Source organism: Coregonus lavaretus, assembly GCF_964263955.1.
Source record: "Coregonus lavaretus genome assembly, chromosome: 19".
Lineage (NCBI taxonomy): Eukaryota > Metazoa > Chordata > Actinopteri > Salmoniformes > Salmonidae > Coregonus > Coregonus lavaretus.
In genome coordinates this window covers 37,410,481-37,434,149 of record NC_140006.1, presented here as the reverse complement: position 1 = coordinate 37,434,149, position 23,669 = coordinate 37,410,481, and the positions used below count along the sequence as shown (strand labels likewise).

The window sequence follows — 23,669 nt, the reverse complement described above, 5'->3', positions numbered from 1 at the left end:
TGTGTTGCAACAGGTGGAGCACACTGCTCGTCGGCGGCTTAAGAAACTGCAATTGTTGAAATTGGTCAACAATGTCTAGTAAAACAGAACGTTTCCTGCTGAGCAAACATCCAACTAGGCTGAGCGACAGACGTTTTTTTAAATTTCCAAAAACTCTCCATGACTGAGGTAATATGATCCAACTGGCCTCCCCTACCATCGGTTCCCATAGTTTCCACCTTGACAAAGGAAGAGGCACTATGCCTGCTCAGTCGTGCCCTGAGATTGGAATGCAGCACCGATGAGTGAAGAGATAGTGGTCATATCTGGGTTATGAACCCATTCTCTTAATCCCATTCATTTAGCACTTCTGTGTGATTTACAAATCACCCCGACCCGGATGTCTATTGTATAAACAAATGTAATCCAACACCAACGCAATTTTGTCACACCTGCAAATTCCATTGATCTTCATTAACTGTTATTACGCACACAATAGTGTCACGATACCGTCGATACCTGGTTTTGTATCACGATATCACAACAAATAAAAAAAGAAAGCATATTAGCCAAAGTCACAGAATGGCACTTGATCCAGACAGATAAACTCAGCTACTACTCGGGGACCAGTTCTAACGATGAACCGGTCCGACCCCAATGGTTCTAACGGTGAACCGGTCCGACCCCAATGGTTCTAACGATGAACCGGTCCGACCCCAATGGTTCTAACAATGAACCGGTCCGACCCCAATGGTTCTAACGATGAACCGGTCCGACCCCAATGGTTCTAACGATGAACCGGTCCGACCCCAATGGTTCTAACGATGAACCGGTCCGACCCCAATGGTTCTAACGATGAACCGGTCCGACCCCAATGGTTCTAACAATGAACCGGTCCGACCCCAATGGTTCTAACAAACTTAGCCTTAAGATCGTTGGGAATCTTTTGAGCTCAATATTATTACATTTGAACATACGGTCTATTTTTTTTAGAGACATCCATATATGCATTAAATGAATCAATTATACAATCAATTTGACTTTGTTTTTAACCAATCTAACTTTCCTTGCTAACTTACAGCTGAATTCACTACCCTCGTACTTTGTTTGTGATGCAAAACATAACGCAAAATATGCTTATTTCATAAAAATGTAATCATTTATTTGAATGGTAAATCTATTGATAAACTAGGTAAATCAAGACGTAGCCTAGGTCTATTCACAGCGTAGCCTAGGTCTATTCACAGCGTAGCCTAGGTCTATTCACAGCGTAGCCTAGGTCTATTCACAGCGTAGCCTAGGTCTATTCACAGCGTAGCCTAGGTCTATTCACAGCGTAGCCTAGGTCTATTCACAGCGTAGCCTAGGTCTATTCACAGCGTAGCCTAGGTCTATTCACAGCGTAGCCTAGGTCTATTCACAGCGCATGCATTGACTTGACCTTGTTTTAGCTCATTTCATGGGGCTACAGATGACAAAAAAAAAAATCCATTTAGAACTTATTTTATTGGCAACTGCTAGGGGAACATTATGGTACTGTACTGATCAAAACCATTTGCATAGTAGGACTATTCATAGTAGGCTCCTCATATAGCAGCACCTATTCATAAAGAAACTACTAATAACACAACCCTCTCGGTCTTGCTCATAGCATATGTTCAATAAACGGTGTAAACTGAGTCAGACACCGCTTTGGGTTGTTTCTCACAGACAGACAGAGTCAAAACAGAACATTCCAGCCAGTGTGCACATCAGCGTTCTCTAATCAAGGTTACTCAACACAAACACTCAATCTCCTGAAAACCTGCCAGATATGATTGCCACCGCCCCAACTGATTGACACCTGTGGAGAAGCTGGTCACCCCACAGTGTAGTCTTGGCCTAGACTTTAGCCCTGAATAGGTCTGTAAAGGAAATACTGAGGTCTTAGGCAAGAAAGTAGGCATAAAACATGGGCACATCATTTAGAGCTAAATATACAGTCCCTAGTGAAAGTCTACAAACGCTTTGGAAACTCACCACCTCTTGGAAAGCCATTCTGGTGTGTCTTTGGCATAAAAACATGTGCGTAATTGTCCCGCTGAAAAATAAAACTAGGGTTAGGTTTTCAGAAGACTACGGCAGGGTTGGGCAGTATCCAGATTTTCATACGTCATACTGTTTCTGTACCGTATACAGTATTACCGGAAGTGCATACACACACAATCAAATTGGCGTGATAATAAGTTAAAATAAATTCAATTGTATTGTGAGCTCCACAAAACATGAATTATTAGTATTTTAAATTATTTTAATCTTAATAATAAAACAGGGCTAGATCATGGACCTAATTGTTTTAGCAATTTTCTATAGGTAGGCCTAAAGGTTTTTAGGCAAAATAACCCATCAAAAACGGAAAGCTCCTTGAAAGAGGTGAAATGTCAGGCCTATTGGGCCAAGACCGATGAAAGCCTAATGCAGGGTTTGTCAACTAGGTTCGGTCTTGGGCCAAATTTTTATTGAGCTAATAGTCGGTGGGCCACAACTTAATTAGTATGTAATATTAGCACAATTAATTGTCCTACACTACAAATTGAAAAACATGTTTAACACATCTGATTAGTAGGCTACATAATAAATTCAGTGACAATAACATAATAATTTCGATCTGATTACACTCATAAAATCACCATGTCTCTATTCAAATATTATTTGATCTATTTCTCTGTGCGTTCAGAACAATTAGCTTGATAGCAAGAGAAAATGTCGCTCTCAAAAAGTATAAAAAGAAAGGTGGATAATGAAAATCGAAGTTTCAGGGAAGTACAGAGAGATGCGTTCATCTTACCATATTTTCCCAATGCCAAGCCAGTGTGTCTTATTTGCAATGAAAATGTCGCTGTTTACAAAGAATTCAATCTCAGACGTCATTATGAATCAATGCATGGAACTTTCAAAGTGGCTTTCCCGCCCCAGACAGAGGACCGACACAGAAACATTGAAGCATTAACTGCAAGCTACACACACTGCTTTTTTGGCTGACATATTCTGTCACTTAAACGGGTTAAATCGGCAGTTACAAGGAAGAGGGAAAACAGTCGTGGACATGGTGGAAAAACTTGAGGCCTTTACTAGGAAGCTTGAGTTGTTCGATTTGGACATGTCATCTGGAAGGCTACTGCACTTCAGCACATCATGGATGCAATCAGGAGTGCCGAATCCTTGTGCGTTTTGGGTGGCATGCTCAGAGGAATACAGCACAATAAAGAAACTTGCATTTTATGTGCTAACAATGTTCAGATCGACTTACACCTGCAAGTCCTCATTTTCCTCTATGAACACAATTTAGATTCAAGACAGGAACCGGCTTTCACATAAGTCATGAGGCCTGCCTGCGCATCAAAATCACACCCATGTCACGCGACATCCAAAAGATTGCGTCCGAGAGGAAATGGAACTTTTCCCATTGAGTAAGTCACTTAGTGGCCTATATGACTATATTTAGTAAATACTAACATTATTGTGAGTGCTTATCCAGGGATATTTAGGTTTCAAGCTGACAGTATTTTCTGTTTGTTCTGTCGTTAAAGAGCAGGCTATCCCGATACAGACATTCAGACACCGTCTTTTTTTCTTTAAATTATTGTTTTATGTAAGATGCTACATTTTTGGTCAGTTGTAATTGTAAGTAGGCCTAATAAAATAAAAAATCCCACTTCTATTAGGCCATGTATTTGTTTCATTGTGAAAGATGCTGTTAAGTCTCAGCCTACCTCAGCCAGTTAAGTTATTTTATATAGGCCTAGGCTCGGAAGAAATCGTCTCCAATTTAGCCCTCTTGTTGTTTGTAAAGTCAAATTAAAATGAAGATTATTGTTGAAATGAATTATTCGACTTGTGTAGGGTTTCTCCATCTGTTGCTGTGCAACACTTGCATAACAAGTTAGCTATATTTTCAGCACCAGGCGCTGTTCACCGCCTATTGATTGCGCTGCGGTTGCAGCTTTACGTTTCAGCACCACGAAATGGTCCGCTGCCTGCTTTTTTAGTTGACTGTCTCCTGCATTCCCTCTCCTCATGAATGAAGTTCAAATGTAACGTTTACATTATTTAGGTAGGGTAACTTCCTTCTTGGCACATTGCATTTGGGAGTTTTTGCATGTCGGGTCCGATACTTTTTTAATCAATTTTTTATTTTTCGAAAATAATATTCATAATTAATTTATTTGGGGGCCATTGGGTGGGCAAATAATATTGCTGGCGGGCCAGATTTGGCCCACGGGCCGCCAGTTGGTGAACCCTGGCCTAATGTATAGATAATCGAACGAAAATGAAAACTTTTAATAGATCAGATTTATGTACGCATAAATACTTTGCTACAATGACACAGCTAGCTACCCACCTCATTCCTTTCTGTTAGCATGTGCACACAATCATGCTTTCGGGATACATCTTTTCAGATTCCATATTCTTTAGTTGTGGATACTACATCACCTCACTCCCTCTCTTGCTGTTGGTCCTCCTCATCTTTGTAAGTCACCTTGATTTTGCACCTGTGTGTTTTATCAGTTTCTTCATGGAAATATTTGGCAGTAGTTAAAGCAATACGGATCTTGATCCAGAAGGTGATTGAATATCTGTAGTCTGCGTAGAAGTCTTTTTAAGTTAACATTTCACTCCTTGGCACACCATGTCATTGCCAAAGAGACTGGCCTTTCGGCAATCTCAACGTTCAATATGCAGCTGAATATACGGCGGAGTTGCTCATTGGAGCCTCATAATTAGAATTATAACAACATTTTAAAAAACATTTAGCTGTTAGCTAGGCAAGTTGTATTCTGAGGCTTAAAATCTAAGCAAATAGGTTTTGTGGTTGGAATTGCAGTATGTATTTAGTTTGAGAATTTTGATGTGAGCTAGCAACTTTTGACAGACTGGTTTCATCTGGACGAACAAAAAACGGTTGCTTAGGAGGGGGAAAAAGTGAGAGTCCCAGTACTTGGATAATCATTGTGATTGGAGGATATCTGTGAGGGTTATCGAATCAGGATCAACTCCTCTGTTCTCCATGAGCTCATTAATGATTTTCTTTTAACTTTTTACCTGTGCTTTGCTCCTGTCATATTGATTTTGATCATGACAAACTCCAGTCCCTGCCGGTGACAAGCATTCCCATAACATGATGCTGCCACCACAATACTTGAATCAAGAACATTGCATTCACTCCACATTAATGGCCTGTATGACAAAGTGAAAAGAAGAAAGCCTGTGTTAAAAGAATCCCCTCCAAATCTTATCTTCTGTTTGCAACAAGGCCGTTAAGTAATACTGGAAGACACCAAAGAAATTAACTTTTTGGCCTAAATTAAAAACTACAGTTTTGGGTCAAATCCAATATAACACAAAGTGAAACCCCCTGTATTTTCAAGTATTGTGGTGGCAGCATTCTCTTATGGGCAAGGCGACTGTGCACAGCTGAATTCGTGTAGAAATATGATTACATTACCTCTCTTTACAGCGACCATTATAACAGATGGAGCAGCATAAAATGCAAAGAGCAACAGATGTTCTCCAGGGGTTAAAAGCAAAAGGCATACTGTATCCTGATTCTATAGCTATGACTTGAAGATTATATAGGACAGGACTATTCATAGCAGGATTAGGCTCCTCATATATCATCATGCGTTCATAAAAAATAAAACAAAAAAATAAAAAATAAAAGCATACCTTCAATAAAAGCAGTAAACTGACTCAGACACCGCTTTGGGTTGTTTCTCACAGACAAACAGTCGAGTCAAAACAGAACATTCCAGCCAGTGTGCACATCAGCATACTCTAATCAAGGTTACTCAACACAAACACTTTTGACAGGGAGTCATGCAGAGACCAAGGTGTCTTTTACAGATGAGACCTATAGTAAAAATATACACAACAATACGAAGAGCAAAACAGAGGTAAAACACACAATCTTAGAAAACAAACACATTCTTCAGAAAAAAGGTCCTCAAATCAGCCGTCTCAATTGCCCTAGAGGCACCAAATAAGGTGCAAAAAAACAAATCGCTGATTTACCAAACTCAGAGACTAAAGGAATTTCCAGAGTTAGCCATCCCTGAGAACAGGTATGGTAACTCGTATGTACAGTGAGGGAATAAAGTATTTGATCCCCTGCTGATTTTGTACGTTTGCCCACTGACAAAGAAATGATCAGTCTATAATTTTAATGGTAGGTTTATTTGAACAGTGAGAGACAGAATGACAACAACAAAAATCCAGAAAAACGCATGTCAAAAATATTATAAATTGATTTGCATTTTAAATGAGGGAAATAAGTATTTGACCCCCTCTCAATCAGAAAGATTTCTGGCTCCCAGGTGTCTTTTATACAGGTAACGAGCTGAGATTAAGAGCACACTCTTAAAGGGAGTGCTCCTAATCTCAGCGTGTTACCTGTATAAAAGACACCTGTCCACAGAAGCAATCAATCAGATTCCAAACTCTCCACCATGGCCAAGACCAAAGAGCTCTCCAAGGATGTCAGGGAGAAGATTGTAGACCTACACAAGGCTGGAATGGGCTACAAGACCATCGCCAAGCAGCTTGGTGAGAAGGTGACAACAGTTGGTGCGATTATTCGCAAATGGAAGAAACACAAAATAACTGTCAATCTCCCTTGGCCTGGGGCTCCATGCAAGATCTCACCTCGTGGAGTTGCAATGATCATGAGAACGGTGAGGAATCAGCCCAGAACTACACGGGAGGATCTTGTCAATGATCTCAAGGCAGCTGGGACCATAGTCACCAAGAAAACAATTGGTAACACTACGCCGTGAAGGACTGAAATCCTGCAGCGCCCGCAAGGTCCCCCTGCTCAAGAAAGCACATATATAGGGCCGTCTGAAGTTTGCCAATGAACATCTGAATGATTCAGAGGAGAACTGGGTGAAAGTGTTGTGGTCAGATGAGACCAAAATGGAGCTCTTTGGCATCAACTCAACTCGCCGTGTTTGGAGGAGGAGGAATGCTGCCTATGACCCCAAGAACACCATCCCCACCGTCAAACATGGAGGTGGAAACATTATGCTTTGGGGGTGTTTTTCTGCTAAGGGGACAGGACAACTTCACCGCATCAAAGGGACGATGGACGGGGCCATGTACCGTCAAATCTTGGGTGAGAACCTCCTTCCCTCAACATTGAAAATGGGTCGTGGATGGGTATTCCAGCATGACAATGACCCAAAACACACGGCCAAGGCAACAAAGGAGTGGCTCAAGAAGAAGCACATTAAGGTCCTGGAGTGGCCTAGCCAGTCTCCAGACCTTCATACCATAGAAAATATGGAGGGAGCTGAAGGTTCGAGTTGCCAAACGTCAGCCTCGAAACCTTAATGACTTGGAGAAGATCTGCAAAGAGGAGTGGGACAAAATCCCTCCTGAGATGTGTGCAAACCTGGTGGCCAACTACAAGAAACATCTGACCTCTGATTGCCAACAAGGGTTTTGCCACCAAGTCATGTTTTGCAGAGGGGTCAAATACTTATTTCCCTCATTAAAATGCAAATCAATTTATAACATTTTTGACATGCGTTTTTCTGGATTTTTTTGTTGTTATTCTGTCTCTCACTGTTCAAATAAACCTACCATTAAAATGATAGACTGATCATGTCTATGTCAGTGGGCAAACGTACAAAATCAGCAGGGGATCAAATACTTTTTTCCCCCTCACTGTATATTAATGACGTTAGGTACAGTAGGAGTTTTGGTAAAACAGCTTTATAAATGTAACACTGAACCATGTAAGAGAGCACCAGCTGTTCCGGACGACTGATCGCCCTCTCCCCGTAGCCGTTGCGAGTAAGACCTTTAAAACAGGTTAACATTCGCAAGGCCGCGGGCCACACGGAATACCAGGACGCGTACTCAGAGCATCTTTACTGATATTTTCAACCTCTCCCTGACGAGTCTGTAATACTAACCTGTTTCAAGTAGACCACCATAGTCCATGTGCCCAAGAATGCCAAGGTAACCTGCCTAAATGACTATCGCCCCGTAGCACTCACATCTATAGCCATGGAATCCTTTGAAAGGCTGGTCATGGCTCACAACACCATCATCCCAGACACCTTGGACCCACTCCAATTCGCATACCATCCCAACAGATGATGCAATTTCTATTGCACTTCACACTGCCCTCACTGAACCGGGCCGGGTTTCCTGATAGCAATGGAATTTAGGCTTATGAGTGTTTTAACGATGCATCTTTCCTACAACGGCCGAAGATGTAACATGCGTTTCCCAAAACACAGCGCAAAGAGAACAGTCGCTAAGTGCATCGTTGGAGCATGTGTCGATACTGAGAGGATCGAAAAAAAGGAAGCTGCTCAGCTTTCTCAATTGAAATCTTACCTTAACATTTGAAATATTTTACAATACTGACGACTGATAAACCTCCACATTTTTATATGTCGCTTGTTTGAATGAATTGCGAAGACATTGTCAACTTTGTCCTTGTAGTCAACTTTGTTTTGAAGTTATCGGCGGTCACAAAGGAGATAAACCATGTGATTCAATGTTCAGCGGAGATCTTGTGTATAAAGTGACACATAAGGGCAAAAAAGCATCTAACGACGCACTTAGCTGTTCTACGAGTGGTCTGATGCAGGCGTTAGCTTCCAAGCATTTTCAAGTGCATGTTAATAACTACGGTTTTGGGAAACAGCTCGGAGATTTAATGATGCTCCTACGAAGGTTCTAACGATGAACTTAGCCTTAAAATGCTTTTGGGAAACCAGGCCCTGAACAAAACAAATACCTATATAAGAATGCTGTTCATTGTCTACAGCTCAGCATTGAGTACCGTAGTCCCCTCCAAGCTCATCACTAAGCTCAGAACCCTGGGACTGAACACCTTCCTCTGCAACTGGATCCTGGACTTCCTGACAGGCCCCCCCAAGCAGTGAGGGTAGGCAACAACACATCCGCCACGCTGACCATCAACACGGTTCACCCATGAGTGCGTGGCCGTGCACAACTCCAACATCAAGTTTGCACACACACATTACATACGCCCACACACACATAACATGCATACTGACGCCACACACACGCTTCTGCTACAGCTCAGTCTATTATCTATACTGTTGCCCACATGGCTCTATGCTGACCTTTTTTACAAGGAACACGTGTACGCCTAAGTTGAAAAATGTAGGCGCACACAAATAAATTTAGGAGCACAATGAAAAATATTTGAGGTATTAAAGCTAGAATAAAAATATGTAGGCGCATAGACCTCAAAAAGCTCTAAATCACTTAGCACTATCATCCCAGGAAAATGGGGTAAAAATCCAACTAATCGATTGATTACCAATGGAAACGTTAAAGATGCACTAGCCAGAAATCGCTCCTCCATTACCTGGTTGCAACATTTTTAATAGTTCGCCTAATTTCAGTTTATGTGCCAAAACAAGCAAGGATAGTGTAGAAAATGACTACCATCTAAACCGCTCTAAAATATATTTTCCATAACCAAATATATTGTATTTTTAGCTGATGTACAAAACCAAAAGACACAAAAACGAAATGAAAGAATTGGAAGCATAGAAATAGGCACATAGAACAGAACATATCTACCACTTCTTATAATTGCTTTCAATGAGAATGACAGCTCTATAACACATTTCTATGCGAATTTGGTCGGGTCGCCCAAAAAGTGACATTAAAGCTATAATACAGGGAGTAGCTACTGGATAATGTAAGGAGGGAGACCTACAGGGAGTGGATCGTCACCCAACCTTTGATAAAGTACCAGATGATTAACGTTAGTTACTATGATTCTTGACTGCCAGTTACAATACTCTTAACGTCAGAGCCATGTAATTCGCTAGCTGCCTGGTTTGTTGGCTAGTTAGCTTAGCTAGCTAGCAAGCAAGCATCCCATTTCGCTATACAGAATGTAGCCGTTTTGCAATTCAAACATCAATGCAGATAGTTAGCCAACTTAGCTAGCTAGTTGGACAAATTATCTTTCCCTGGCAGTCGGGTTGTTGAGACAATTCAAAACGTTTGTATCCACCTAAACCCACAAAAAAAGATATGAAGAAGTTCGCTATCCGTCGTCTTATCTAGTTACTGTAGCTAAGTTAACAGTAACAGTGGCTGGTTACATTGGCACTCTTGCTAACCTGGAAATTGCCGTTGGGTTTTGTGAGGTTTCTATACCGTCAGACATAGCTAGTTATCGCAATCACCACAACCAAGGGTTAGGAACGACGACTGGAAACAAGATTAAGTAATTTACAAAAACATAGCTAACTACCTAGATTAGCTACTTTAGATAGCTAGCTAGACGACAATGAGATGGATTGGAAACAATGCAAGATATCCAGGTTGTTATTGTAGACAACCGCTAACTAGCTAGCTAACGTTACGTAGCTAGCCAGACAACATTCACCACAACGTCGTATAAAAACAGGACGTCCTCAAAACGTAAAGCACGCTACAAGAAAACAGATTTAATGTTTATGGTAGTTACCTTATCGTCCCTTTTTCAGAACTGCCTGTTGTAGAAAATGCTAGACGTCGCTAGCGCTAGTTTAAAAAACGAAAAGGTCGCAACCATATTCCCCCTACTTTTCCGAACATTCTTCATGACATGAGAACTACTAGCAGAAGATGTTCGAGAATCACCCTCCCCTATTGCTCGCGCCCCCTCTCTTCTCTCCAAACCACTCCAGCTCAATGGCAGGTCTGTCATATGGTTCTGTTGCGTTTGCGATTATCTCCAGTACTTCAATTGAGTTGAATGCACCTTTTCATTTGTTCAAACCTTCACGTGGCACTCTCCCAGTCAGCTTTTACATTATATTCGGCTGTTGCGTGTGCAATGTTTGCAGTTTGCCTTTATGTACCCGATGGTAGCATCAAAATCCCTTCATTGTCCCCATCGTCCTTTCAACATTTTAGCTATCTAACTGGATGGTTCACGTGCAACAATAGAGATTAATGTATTTGTTGCATTGTCGCCTACACTATATCTATAGGTTTTGCTTGACATGCACATATTTTGTTACCATACACATGATCAATTATAAACATATCTGTTCTGGCAGTTGTTTACTAAATGTCTAATGGCAAATAATGTTGTATTGCCATTTATTGCCTTTCACATTAAATTGACCATCAACTACAGGGAGGGTAAGCCTGTGATTTTTAAGAGATAGGCTAGAGATGGCCTAGTTGCTTTCCTAGTGAATAAAAACAATTTATATCCGCTTTCACATTGTGGTTTCCTGCTCACACAGCTTACTTCTTGAGATAGAATTTGCGAAGTCTCATGTCAAAACCTTTTCAAGAAATACCAACAGACAGAGTTCTATGCATTACTGTAGCTAAGGGCCACAGTGTAGGCTATTTGACCAAATGTTGCTGCTGGCACAGATTGTTGGAGCTCAGCAGATCTATCCTCTCACCTGCTCGGATTACACTCTTAATTCGGTTATCCTCTGAGCAGCCAAGTGATGTATGTGACATTTATAGGCCCCATCCTATATTGGGCTCAGGGCCAGGATGAAAAAGGCATCTGCTCTGCCCTATGATGTATAGTAATATCGCACACTGATCTATGAATATTGAATCAATCAGGAAACACAATCCGGACACCCAGTGTTTTCCATCAGGGCCAGACAGATTAGTGAGAAGATTAAGTATTTATACCGGAACACAAAGGCACTTGTGTCCAACAACATGTTAACATATCAGAGCTGCCCTCATGGGAGTCTTCTCTGGTGGCAGGCAGATAGTGCCCTCTACTACTGCTCAGTTACCTCAACATCATCCATCTCCATCCATAGAACATGAAATGTTTGCTGAACAGGGCTTACGTGAAATTTCCCCAATTGAAGGTGGTTTGCAACAAGTTTACTATAACATCACCTACCTGTTAATGTTCATTGAGAATGCGCCGCATGTAGCCTACATTATACATGTACAATAGTTAATTTCCATGCTAAAATTAAATTTCATCAATCAAATATCTCTTCAAAAAGGCAAGATGGTCCTAGATGTGACCACAGGGCAAGCATTGAGACGGCCAATGGCAGTCCATTTAAGTGTGAGCAGGTTCATCTTAATTTATAAGCAACCATATGCAAGCCGCTGTATAATATAACTATACAATGCATCCTAGAAGGAATGTATGCTCATGTTCCCTAACCCTACTTTTCATCACATGATCTTGGGAGAGCATCATCAATGTTCTTCAATGTATTTGTTTTACTCTCAATTAGCCTATAGGCTTTCTTTTTAGGCTGGCCTGTAATTGTGACATATAGTCGTCCTGAGTGGTGGATCCCTGTCTCTTGACGAGAGATATATATGAGTATACATAAACCCCTCCTCTGTGAGGATTGCCTATCTGAGCGATAGCAGCGATGTTATCTATTTCATGGGTGGGATTAGCTTTTTATCTGACAGTATAGTCACACAGTTTACATGCTTAAGTATAAGCCACTCCAGGGGCTTAAAAGCATAAGGGGATAATTTGGTTTACTTTCTTTCCAGTTTAAAGGTTCTTAAATTCAGTCTCATGTGTTACTATTATTAGTTGTGTGGGCTTACTTATATCTAATCCTCAATGCTGTGGTTTAGTTTTCTATGGCTTCTAGATGTCCCTCCCTGTCCCTCAGGCTTAACAAACGCTCTCTGGTTTTACACCCAAATGATGCCGTTGAAAATATTACCACTCTTGCAAGAAATGCATTACTCATGAAAAAGAGGCTTGCAGGAGTGTTAACTACTTGATGGTATCAAAATAATGTCCTTTAGCAATGGTTTGCTGCAATAAATTATTTACTTTTCCTCCCACTTCAAAAAATGACATGATATAACTTACCCCCCAAGACTACAACACAGATCTTGGCTCCTTTAAAAATCTAGAACGGCAACATAGTAGTTTAAAATGTATAAATGAAATGTGGAGCTAATCTTACAAATATATTTTAAATATTAATAGATCTTTAAAAGGTTTAATTTCTTACCTTTGATATTTTTTCAGATAAAATATGTAATATGTGCAGATAGCCCAGTAGCAAAACTTGTACAGCACCACCAACTCGCAACCATCTATTCAGTAGACCCCTGGGAAGATGTTCAGAGAGTGTATAAAAAAGCTATGTGTTTTCTCCCAAATCTGAGTGAACAAAAAGCTTTTTCTCTCTAGCTGCTGTCTCTTGACATTTGGGCCAAGTTCTCTCAGCATGATAGACATTTGTCCCAGGGCTTTCATTGGGTTTGAGAGTGCCTTCTTTAACTGTATAATACCCCCTTATGTTTCCTACAATCAACATCTCACAAGACGTGAGGTTCTTTGGACTCTGCTGTTTATGAAAGCGGTTACATCATTTTGAGGTTTAATTGAGGTCTTTGACCGACCGACCATCTGTTGACAAGCTATACTCTCTACACAACAGACTCCCTAAAAGAGATTCTCCGATACTTTTTAATACTTTTTAGGCAGTAGTTCTGCGCTCACGAGCCAAAAGTTGGCCCCGAAAATTGAGTGGGAGGTTTAAAAAAAGACTTAGTAGTCGCCAACATTCCGGAGCATATCTTTAAAGAAATACAGTATATATGGCTGCCCTTACTACTTGAGCTTCACCTACCAGTCTCTTTAGACCAAGTCTGTTATTAGCTAGGAATCTGTGTGATAGGCGATCCAAATAGGTCTTAGAGCACAGGAGCAGCAAATACTTTATTTATTTTTGATGACAAATGACTTAGAAAAACAATATAGAATATTCATACTGGAGCACACCTCACATTTATTTTAATGAAAAGAGACAGGTCAAACAACTGCATCTTCCTCAGAGCCCCAGATACAGCATTTGTTATTCAATAATCACTATGAGGTGAGTTAAGCCTTTGAAGTTGATTGACATCAATTACACTCTGGCTGAGTGATCTTTCACCATAACAAACTTGAACCAGTCAGACACAACAAGGAACCCCTAGATGTCTGATCTGGGGAAATGGTCGGCCAGATGACCACCCCTGCTTTGATGGCAATGGGGTTGATGGGGAAGGAGGATCACATGCTGGCAGACACAGATTGCGCAAACAATTATTGGCTGGATCATTCATCATGTGACGACTTTGTGCCTTGGGGGCTTATTTTACGCTGCTGCAGTCTGATGCTTAATTGGCTGGTAAAACAACAGAGGAGCAACACTATGAGAAAAATAGCACAGAGAAAGACCATGACACAACACCACAAAAGACTACAAGGAAATAGGACAAGTCCAAAGTGATGGAATTCAAAATGATGCAATGAAATTAGAGAATAACCAACCTTCTGAATAGGCCGGGTTTTAGATAAGAACACAACAAATGCAACAATGGAGAAGCACAGAGCAATATAGCACGCAACGACAACACACTGTGTTTATCTGTGGGAGAGAGAGACGACAGGGAGGACAGGCTCAGCTTGTGAGGTAATCAGCCTTAACAGTGGTCTTCCACTGGTGTGTTAGTAGGTATACTGAAATAGGCAAAGACTGGCCACAGCCCTGCATGCTCCCTCTTTGTGTATCTGTCTCTCTCTTTAGGGAAAGGGGGATACCTAGTCAGTTACACAACTGAATGCATTCAACTGAAATGTGTCTTCCGCATTTAACCCAACCCCTCTGAATCAGAGAGGTGCGGCGGGGCTGCCTTAATCGACATCCACGTCATCGGCACCCGGGTAACAGCGGGTTAACTGCCTTGCTCAGAGGCAGAACGACAGATTTTTATTGTGTCAGCTCGGAGATTCAGCAACCTTTCGGTTACTGGCCCACCACTCCTACCTGCCGGTTTGATCTGTACCCTCGCCTCGCAAACATTCAAACACGCTAACTTTGCACACAGTGTACCTATTCAGAGGCGCTGTGTAGGATGACAGGATGTCAGCAAAGCGTGTCATGTGTCAAACTGTCGGGTAGGAAGTGAAGGAGGCGAAAAGCCAACGTCAGGCAGATCCAACACGTGGTTAAGGGTGCAACTGTTACTCTAGCAACTTGTCAACCAGTGCAACCACAGCTGTAACTCTAACTTGGTTGATGTCTTTACATGTACCACATAACCATCTAGAAATGAAGAGTGACACCACAGCTGTCTTTTAGGTATTTTATGTAGATCTGCAATTATATTATTAAAAGACAGGAAAGGAACACATCAGTCTTCAATGTAACATCTGACAAGTTGTTCTCTCTCTCGGTGTGTGTAATCACGAACTCCACAATCATTTATACAATTTATACATATAGCCACAATGTATAGAATAAAATAATAAACAGTTTTCAATACAAAGATCATAAAGTGGTAATTCTTCGATAATATAACCATACCTGCAATGATATTATGAAAAGACAGGTCAGGAACACAGTCTTTAATTCACCATCTGACAAGTTGTTCTATAGAGGACCATAAAGAAAAGTAAAACACATTTCCTGTCTCACATCTCTACAATGTGGTCTCAGGGCAATTCGAATGATTCTGTAAGTAAATCTGTGAAACTCCATTTACTATGATATATGTTACGTTACAGTACATTTTGAATGGAATAGCGATCGTACAATATCATACGAATTAGAGGATGCATCTTACCATACATCTTGGAGGATGTATAGTATTGCATATCGTTATCTGAGACCATGTTGCTTGTTGAACCATAACAACAAAGGAGAATTACTGGGATAATTTACATATCAGGTAAGGTGAATTGGATTACGTTTAGAATTAGGGTTAGCTAAAATGCTACTCGAACATGCAATCTTTGAATTGCTAGACTGTCGCAGATTACGTCCACCCAAAGTCCTTATTTTCATTTTTGTCTCAAGTAACTAGACCATTAGTAGGTATCAGTGTTATGTCCGAGACCACCTAAAGCGAGACCGATTCAAGACCAGATCGAATCGAGTCCGAGTCAAGACCAAGACTGGAGGGAATTGCGGGCTGCAGTTTCACACTATTGAATAGAAACACTAAAAAATACAGGCGTATATATTGATAAAAGTCACCTTGTCCTAGAGAGATTTACATGGTTATCAAAATGTCACGTTAGGGTAAGCCTACATGAAACACAGCCCTTATTTTAAGTGTTTCTAAAAATCCCCTATGGAAAAAATGAAATGGTGGAAAAACTATTGGAACCATTTCCCTGTTTGACCGCTAGGTTTTATGGGTATTGTGACTCATACTGTGGTACTCTATTGAAGCTGATAATTACAGTATGAGTTTTTTACTCCGCTGGTCTCTCAAAGAAATGACGAGTCCTCACTGTCCAAGACTGAGTAAACATGTATCAGACACAGGGTTGCCAGGTCTAGCTAAAATGTATAGCCCAATGACCTCTGAAAACCTGCCCACAAGGGCTGAAAACTATCCCCCCAAAAAATGTGCAGCAAGAGATGAGTTACCACATTTATCCAATAAACCTTTTTAGTCGTGGTATATTGGCCATATACTACAAAGAACAGCCCTTAGCCGTGGTATATTGGCCATATACCACAAACCCCTGAGTTGCCTTATTGCTATTATAAACTGGTTACCAACGTAATTAGAACAGTAAAAAGTAAGTTGTCCTCTTTCCCTTGGTACATCTCTGATATACCATGGCTTTCAACCAATCAGCATTCAGAGCTCAAACCACCCAGTTTATAATTGTAAACAAATCACGTTTGCGCATGTGCATAACTATAGATAAATACGACAGGAGAGTTTGAGTGATGAAAGTTGGACAGAGGATCTCAAAATCTCTGTGCAAGAAACACTTGGATGAACTTCAAAAAATAAATGTTAAGCTATTTTCTGGCAATTGTGCCGTTATGTGACTGATGTTAAGACTACAACCTGTTATAAAGGGCCTATTTGCGAGAATGACTTGTTATTGCAATAGGCATAGGCTACTGACAAAAATCTGGGTTTATAATTGCAATTACATTTTGCTGAATTAGATGCAGGTAGCCTATAGTCCTTGATAGGCCAACATCTCATTTCAGGAGAAAATCCACAATGAAACTGACATTAAATGTGGAGAATGATACATTTGCAATAGAGCTGTGACCATGATCACAATTGCTAACTTCCAATTTAATTAACTAAACATGGCCATTAATACTTTCATAATAACACAAGGCTACATGAACAAACTGAGTTATAGGCTATTTATTAAATCCGTTTGCCAGCTCCAGGTAGGCTACACAAGTGCCACCAATTGATTTGCAATGACTCAAGTGATATCGTCATTTCAACATACTGTATTTATTGTATCAAATGGTAGGCTACAGTAGCCTATAATAGCCTATAAATTAATAGCCTGCTAATAGCTAACAGCTGCAAATGTAGCCCATCATTCTCCACATTTAAAGTAATTTTCATTGTGGACTTGTTCCCCATAACACAAGCATGCAAGGGAGTTGCATAACTTCCATTTCAAATTTCCACTTGCGCAGCGCACCAGACCCTAGAACTGAGCATAAGTAAAACCCTTCGTTTGATATGGTTATCCATAAGAAAAGTCGACATTAGAATGCAGTTTACTTTAAACCACCTCTGAGCGAACTTATCTAAAGAACTCTAGTGCACCTAAAGTCGTTTTCCAATGTTTTGTCGCCGTTATATCAGTTCTAACGCGTTAATATGTTACACATGCTACCCAGACCGTCCGCGTACGACATCGCGCGCAAGTTGATTTTGTCCCCCACACCAGACGCGATCAGGACATGCAGGTTGAAATATCAAAATAAACTCTGAACCAATTAAATTAATTTGGGGACAGGTCGAAAAGCATTAAACATTTATGGCAATTTAGCTAGCTAGCTTGCTGTTGCTAGCTACTTTGTCCTGGGATATAAACATTGGGTTGTTATTTTACCTGAAATGCACAAGGTCCTCTACTCCGACAATTAATCCACAGATAAAACGGTAAACATTTGTTTTCTAGTAATCTCTTCTCCTTCAGGCTTCTTCTTCTTCTTCTTCTTTGGACTTTATATTGCGTTGGCAACCAACTTTAAAAGGTGCATTAACACCAACTGGAGTGTGTCTTTCAATCGCCCACGTGGTAGATGCTCCTAAAAACCAATGAGGAGATGGAAGAGGCGGGACTTGCAGCGCGTTGAGCGTCACAAATAGAACCGAGTTCTATTTTATCGCCTGGCCACGCAGAAGCTCGTTGATGAGCGCGAGCAGTGTGGGTGCAATGATTGAATAACATATTTTGCAACGCTCGCGCATGCGACGCGTGCGGTGTGGGTAGCATGTTATGGAAAAAGGGTGTCTCGTTAATGACCAATCTAAATCTCTGTTTGTTCTCAATCATGATCAATGATGTTTACTCTCAGGTACAGCCGGATATAGGGAGGTCGTTATTTGCATATGATGGTGCCTTATGGAAGAGGGGAAGAAATGTGCCATACATTTCTCTGCAACGGTACCCCCCTGTATATATAGCCTCCCTACTGTCACTTTATTTTACTTCTGCTCTTTTTTTCTCAACACTTTTTTTGTTGTTGTTTTATTCTTACTTTTTTTGTTTAAAATAAATGCACTGTTGGTTAAGGGCTGTAAGTAAGCATTTCACTGTAATGTCTGCACCTGTTGTATTCGGCGCATGTGACCAATAAAATTTGATTTGATTTGATTTGATTTACATAGTCAGGAAGGTACAGGAAGCAATTGATGAGGTAGAGCGGTGGGCATTAATGTGGGGTTCAGGTTCAGGTTCTCTGTAGAGAAAACTCAAACAGTGTTCTTTACCAGGAGGAAGGTGGGGGATGAGGTATGCTTGAGGTTATATGGGAGAAACTTGGAGAGGGTGGGGGCCTTCAGGTTCCTGGGGGTATACTTTGATACTAGACTGACCTGGGCAGAAAACATTGAGAGAGGGGTGGGAAAGTGTAAGAAGGTGCTAAATGTGATGCGCTGTCTGACGGGGAAGGAGTGGGGGGCTGGGCGTTCCTCATTGTATGTTGCATTGATCCGATCTGTAATAGACTATTTACATTTTAGCAGACGCTTTTATCCAGATCGACTTACAGTTGGTTAGTGCATACATTTTTTGTCATACTGGCCCCCCGTGGGAATCGAACCCACAACCCTGGCATTGCAAACGCCATGCTCTACCAACTGAGCTACACGGGACCTACAAGGACATGGGGTGTCTCATCCTGCGAAGGGGATTTTACAGGCATGCTGGGAACATGAGCGAAGACCGAACACAAGCTTTGGGTGGGTGGGTAATACCCAGGCGAAGGAGATGGGACTGTATGGAAGGGAGTTTAGTCCAACGGTAGTTATTCCTCTAAATCCACCATGGTTACTCCCGTCTCCAGTAGTTGATCTAGAAGTGTTGGAGAGACTACAGAAAGATAGGGAGGGTGTTGATCCAGCTGATTTCTTTAAGAGATGTCTGGAAACTGTGTATGAGGATTTTGTGCCCATTTACACAGATAGTTCAAAAGATCCAAGGACAGGACGTACTGGGTCAGCATTTGTAGTGCAGGAATGTGGGGTGGAAGTCAGGAAACGTATTTCAAATCATCTGGCTGTATATACAGCGGAGCTGATGGCCATACTGTTGGCCTTGCAGTGGGTGGAGGAAGTTAAGCTAGACAGAGTAGTTATTTGCTCTGATTTATGTGCAGTGTTAATGAGTCTCCAGTCCTTTAGCTCACGTAGCAGACAAGACCTGCTTTATGAGGTGCTACAAACCCATGGCAGGATTAAACAGATGGGTTTTCAGATGAGATTTACTTGGGTTCCAGCCCATGTGGGGGTGGAGGGGAACGAGGCAGTAGATGCACAGGCTAAACAAGCACTTAGTAGTGGGGATGTTGATGTTGAAGTGTCAATGAGCAAGGCAGAGGCAAAAATACTGATATATACAGTGATGGTGAAGAGATGGCAGGAGCAGTGGCTATTTTTACAAGATTAAGGGTGGGACACAGCCAGTTGAATAAGACATTAAACGTGATAGGAAAGCATCCATCAGGAAAGTGTGATTATTGTCAGAAAATAGAGACTGTGGAGCATGTATTGCTACAGTGTGGGCAGTATCAGAGGGAAAGAGAGAGGATGAGATTTAGTATGAGGGAGAAGGGGATACAGGAAATTAGTTTAAAGAGTATATTGAGTAGAGCGTCATTAGATATAGTCTCAAATATTTTGTTATCTTTTTTAAGAGAAACGGGGTTGGCAGGTAGTATTTAGTTTATCCCTGTCTCTGGCCCACACTCCAGTACGGTAGGTGGCGGTAATGCACCATAACGTTGGATGCCAACCGCCGGTAAACCCCACTGAAGAAGAAGAAGAAGAAGACCAATCTAAATAGCCTACCAACACCTGGTAAAAAAGTTGCCACGACGTGCTCGCGTTTTCCCCTGACTCATTTTCCTCTTGCTGCAACACTCTCTCAATTAGTGCTCTCAACGCACACACACCCCTCCGGCCCTCCCCCATTCAATCAGTAACAGCCTGCCCACTGCCTGATAGCAGCAGGTCAAAGTGAAATCTATATTTTTTCCAAGAGAAATGCCATGGCGGCCGCGGTGCAATTTAGAAGTAGCCCAATAACCCGCCACCAATTTTCACCCGCAACATCGTTTTCAAAGTTGCCCAATTTGGAGAAAAAAACACGAACATGGCAACACTGATCAGACACCAAAACAAGACCGAGACACTCAATATGTGGTCACAGGTCTCGAGTAGGTCTCGAGTACTACAACACTGGTAGGTATCATACGTCTTGGAGATATTTCGTATAGCTCTGAGGCCAGGCTTATCTATAATAGATTGCTAGGTGCTCTAAGTGTTGATCGTATTAAAATACAACAACTAATGTACAAAAACACTGTATTATAAACAAGCTACAATGTAAAGTCACATTTTTCCTATTCAGACCTAACGGGAGCTTTCTAAACCCAGAGGCACAACATCGCGAGACTTCTAGGAACGCTTTCGAAACAGACCAAGCAGACCAGGCCGGGGTTTGAGAAGTGAAAAATTATTCGTTAGTTGTTCATTTTCTCGAAATCTAAAGGCACAACCTAGATTTGAGCCAATGTCTTAAGTAGTTGAACATGTTATTACTCAAACCTCGTGAAAGTGACAAACTGACATGTTTTCATTTTCGTCAAAAACAACTTTATACCGAAGGAGTGCCTTTGAGTCGACGGCCTGCACATGCGCAGTTTGTCGTGAGGCGACAGTTAGACCGCAGATTAAAGTCAGATGTTTCACCGGATGTATAGATCTGAAGCATCCGGTTGGCGTTTCCACTCACCACCAAATATAGTGATGAGAGGAATCCCAGTGGCCTGCAGTGGGAGAAGATGAGCGAGATGGATTGTGGCAGACATTCTGCAAATTTTCTCCTTGATGAAACATTTGACCTTAATACAGGTTTCTGTTCCAAGAACGAAAATCTGTTACAAACAGAGTGTACAAAGTTTTGTAGACTTTACCAAAGTTGTAAAAAAAATGGCGTTGTTTGGAAGGAGTGCAAGGGCGAATTGAGTTATTGCACACGCGCATTTCACAGAGTAGGCGCTCCCTAATGGAAATATGCAAATGTTTGCTAGAACGCGCCAATAGGATCTTGCTAGCTTGTGCTTGGCTCTGCCCACCTCCTTGCTTGTTCTGCACACTGACTCATTTGTTCCCATTGGAAACGACAGGCTGTGGTCTTTCTTGGGTTAGTTATAAAATTCTTTGGTTAGACACGATGACGTGTTTCTGCACATGAGCTTAGCTAGCCAATGTCACTGACTTCGCCTACAAGCGTTATCTGGGATTTCTATTGGATAAGCAGTTTCTGCCTATCTTCACACTGTACTGTCTTTGACTACATATCCGATAATGCCGCGCAAGCATACAGCGGCAGCCCAGCTAGCCATCGGCAGCACATATACATGCTAGTTAGCAACAGCAATACTTTTTGGAACTCAGTAAAACTATCAATAAAAACGAAAGTTACATATTTCAATAGTTTCACACTCCCTGATAAGGATGCACATACAGTTTTTAAGTCTGAAGTTTACATACACTTAGGTTGGAGTCATTATAACACATTTTTCAACCACTCCACATATTTCTTGTTAACAAACTATAGTTTTGGCAAGTCGGTTAAGACATCTACTTTGTGCATGACACAAGTAATTTTTCCAACAATTGTTTACAGACAGATTATTTCACTTATAATTCACTGTAGCAAAATTCCAGTGGGTCAGAAGTTTACATACACTAAGTTGACTGTGCCTTTAAACAGCTTGGAAAATTCCAGAAAATGATGTCATGGCTTTAGAAGCTTCTGATAGGCTAATTGACATAATTTGAGTCAATTGTAGGTGTTCCTGTGGATGTATTTCAAGGTCTACCTTCAAACTCAGTGCCTCTTTGCTTGACATCATGGGAAAATCAAAAGAAATCAGCCAAGACCTCAGGAAACATTTTTATTGACCTCCACAAGTCTGGCTCATCCTTGGGAGCAATTTCCAAACGCCTGAAGGTACCGCGTTCATCTGTACAAACAATAGTACGCAAGTATAAACACCATGGGACCACGCAGCCGTCAAACTGCTCAGGAAGGAGACACGTTCTGTCTCCTAGAGATGAACGTACTTTGGTGCGAAAAGTGCAAATCACTCCCAGAACAACAGCAAAGGACCTTGTGAAGATTGTAACGGTTTTGACTTGAGGTATTATTAGGGGTGCCAGGTAGGTTGTGCCTACCAGAGAAAGCATGGGTTTCTCCTTTTAGTTCGGGAGGGAATGAGTCCCATCTGGTCCGTCAAGTCACACCAATACAAAGGACTTATGTAAAAGTCAAGATGGAAATATACTTTTCATAAACCCCTTAAAACCTTGGAAAGAACTTCAAACAAGTGTATTCTTTTGCTTGGTTGTATTCACAACATAAATGATCACACCCACCCACACACAACAATATAACAAATCAATGCACTTATGTTCATTTAGAAATGTCCTGTACCTCGGGCATAAAAAGAGTCCAGCCCGGTAAATAAGTTCCGTGGCTCAAGTGCCCTTAGTCCCGCAACGCTTGTCCGTAGCATAAACCCAGTATATTCATACACTCAAAATAACACTTATTTTGTAACACAACTATAAAGCGTATCAAAGACTACCCAAAGAATAATACGTCCTCACAACTACATAAATCACAGTATACATCACCCCAAACAAATGAAATACCGTATACAAAAAGTTGTAGTCAGTCGGTCAGTCAGACAATCTGCCAACAGCCCTCCAGCGGAGGAAAGGCCACGAAAACCAACGGAGAGTTGTAGTCCACAGACGCACAGAGTGGATCCAATCCTGGGTAAACTCGCTTTAAGGCCACAAAACACACTGTAAGGCAACAAAACAAACGTAATCGCGAAGCTTCATGAACTGAAGGTAGTACACATCCTCATTCAGGTCTCAATCACCACTCCCTTTTTGCGCAGCTGATGCTGGCTATTTAATGGGGAATTAAAGGGGAAGCGCCCTATTAGAAGGAGAAGCCTTGAGACGGTTCAGAAATATTCAGGGCCGTCACACACCCCCTCCCCTGGAAAAAGCCGACCATTGCCCGGGAAGGCAGATCTTGGTCGGGGAAACCGAGAAAGGTCTCCTCATCACTTTCCTTTTCAAAGATCTCCAGGACCTTGCGGCGCTCC

At 41.4% G+C, this 23,669-nt stretch overlaps 1 protein-coding gene across 3 annotated transcripts in view; it reads right to left on the bottom strand.

Annotated features, from left to right (window-relative positions):
- Positions 1 to 17,964, bottom strand: part of LOC311146606 (CMP-N-acetylneuraminate-beta-1,4-galactoside alpha-2,3-sialyltransferase-like) — a 75,221-nt gene extending 57,257 nt beyond the window's left edge. Inside the window, exon 1 of one of the 3 annotated variants that reach the window (XM_084183132.1) lies at positions 17,867 to 17,964. The gene's annotated coding sequence lies outside the window, so the exon portion shown is untranslated. Of the gene's footprint in view, positions 1 to 10,489; positions 10,577 to 12,992; positions 13,013 to 17,866 lie in introns of those variants that run through there. The other 2 variants (XM_084183134.1, XM_084183133.1) reach the window with 2 other exon arrangements.
- Positions 17,965 to 23,669: the final 5,705 nt, after the last annotated feature.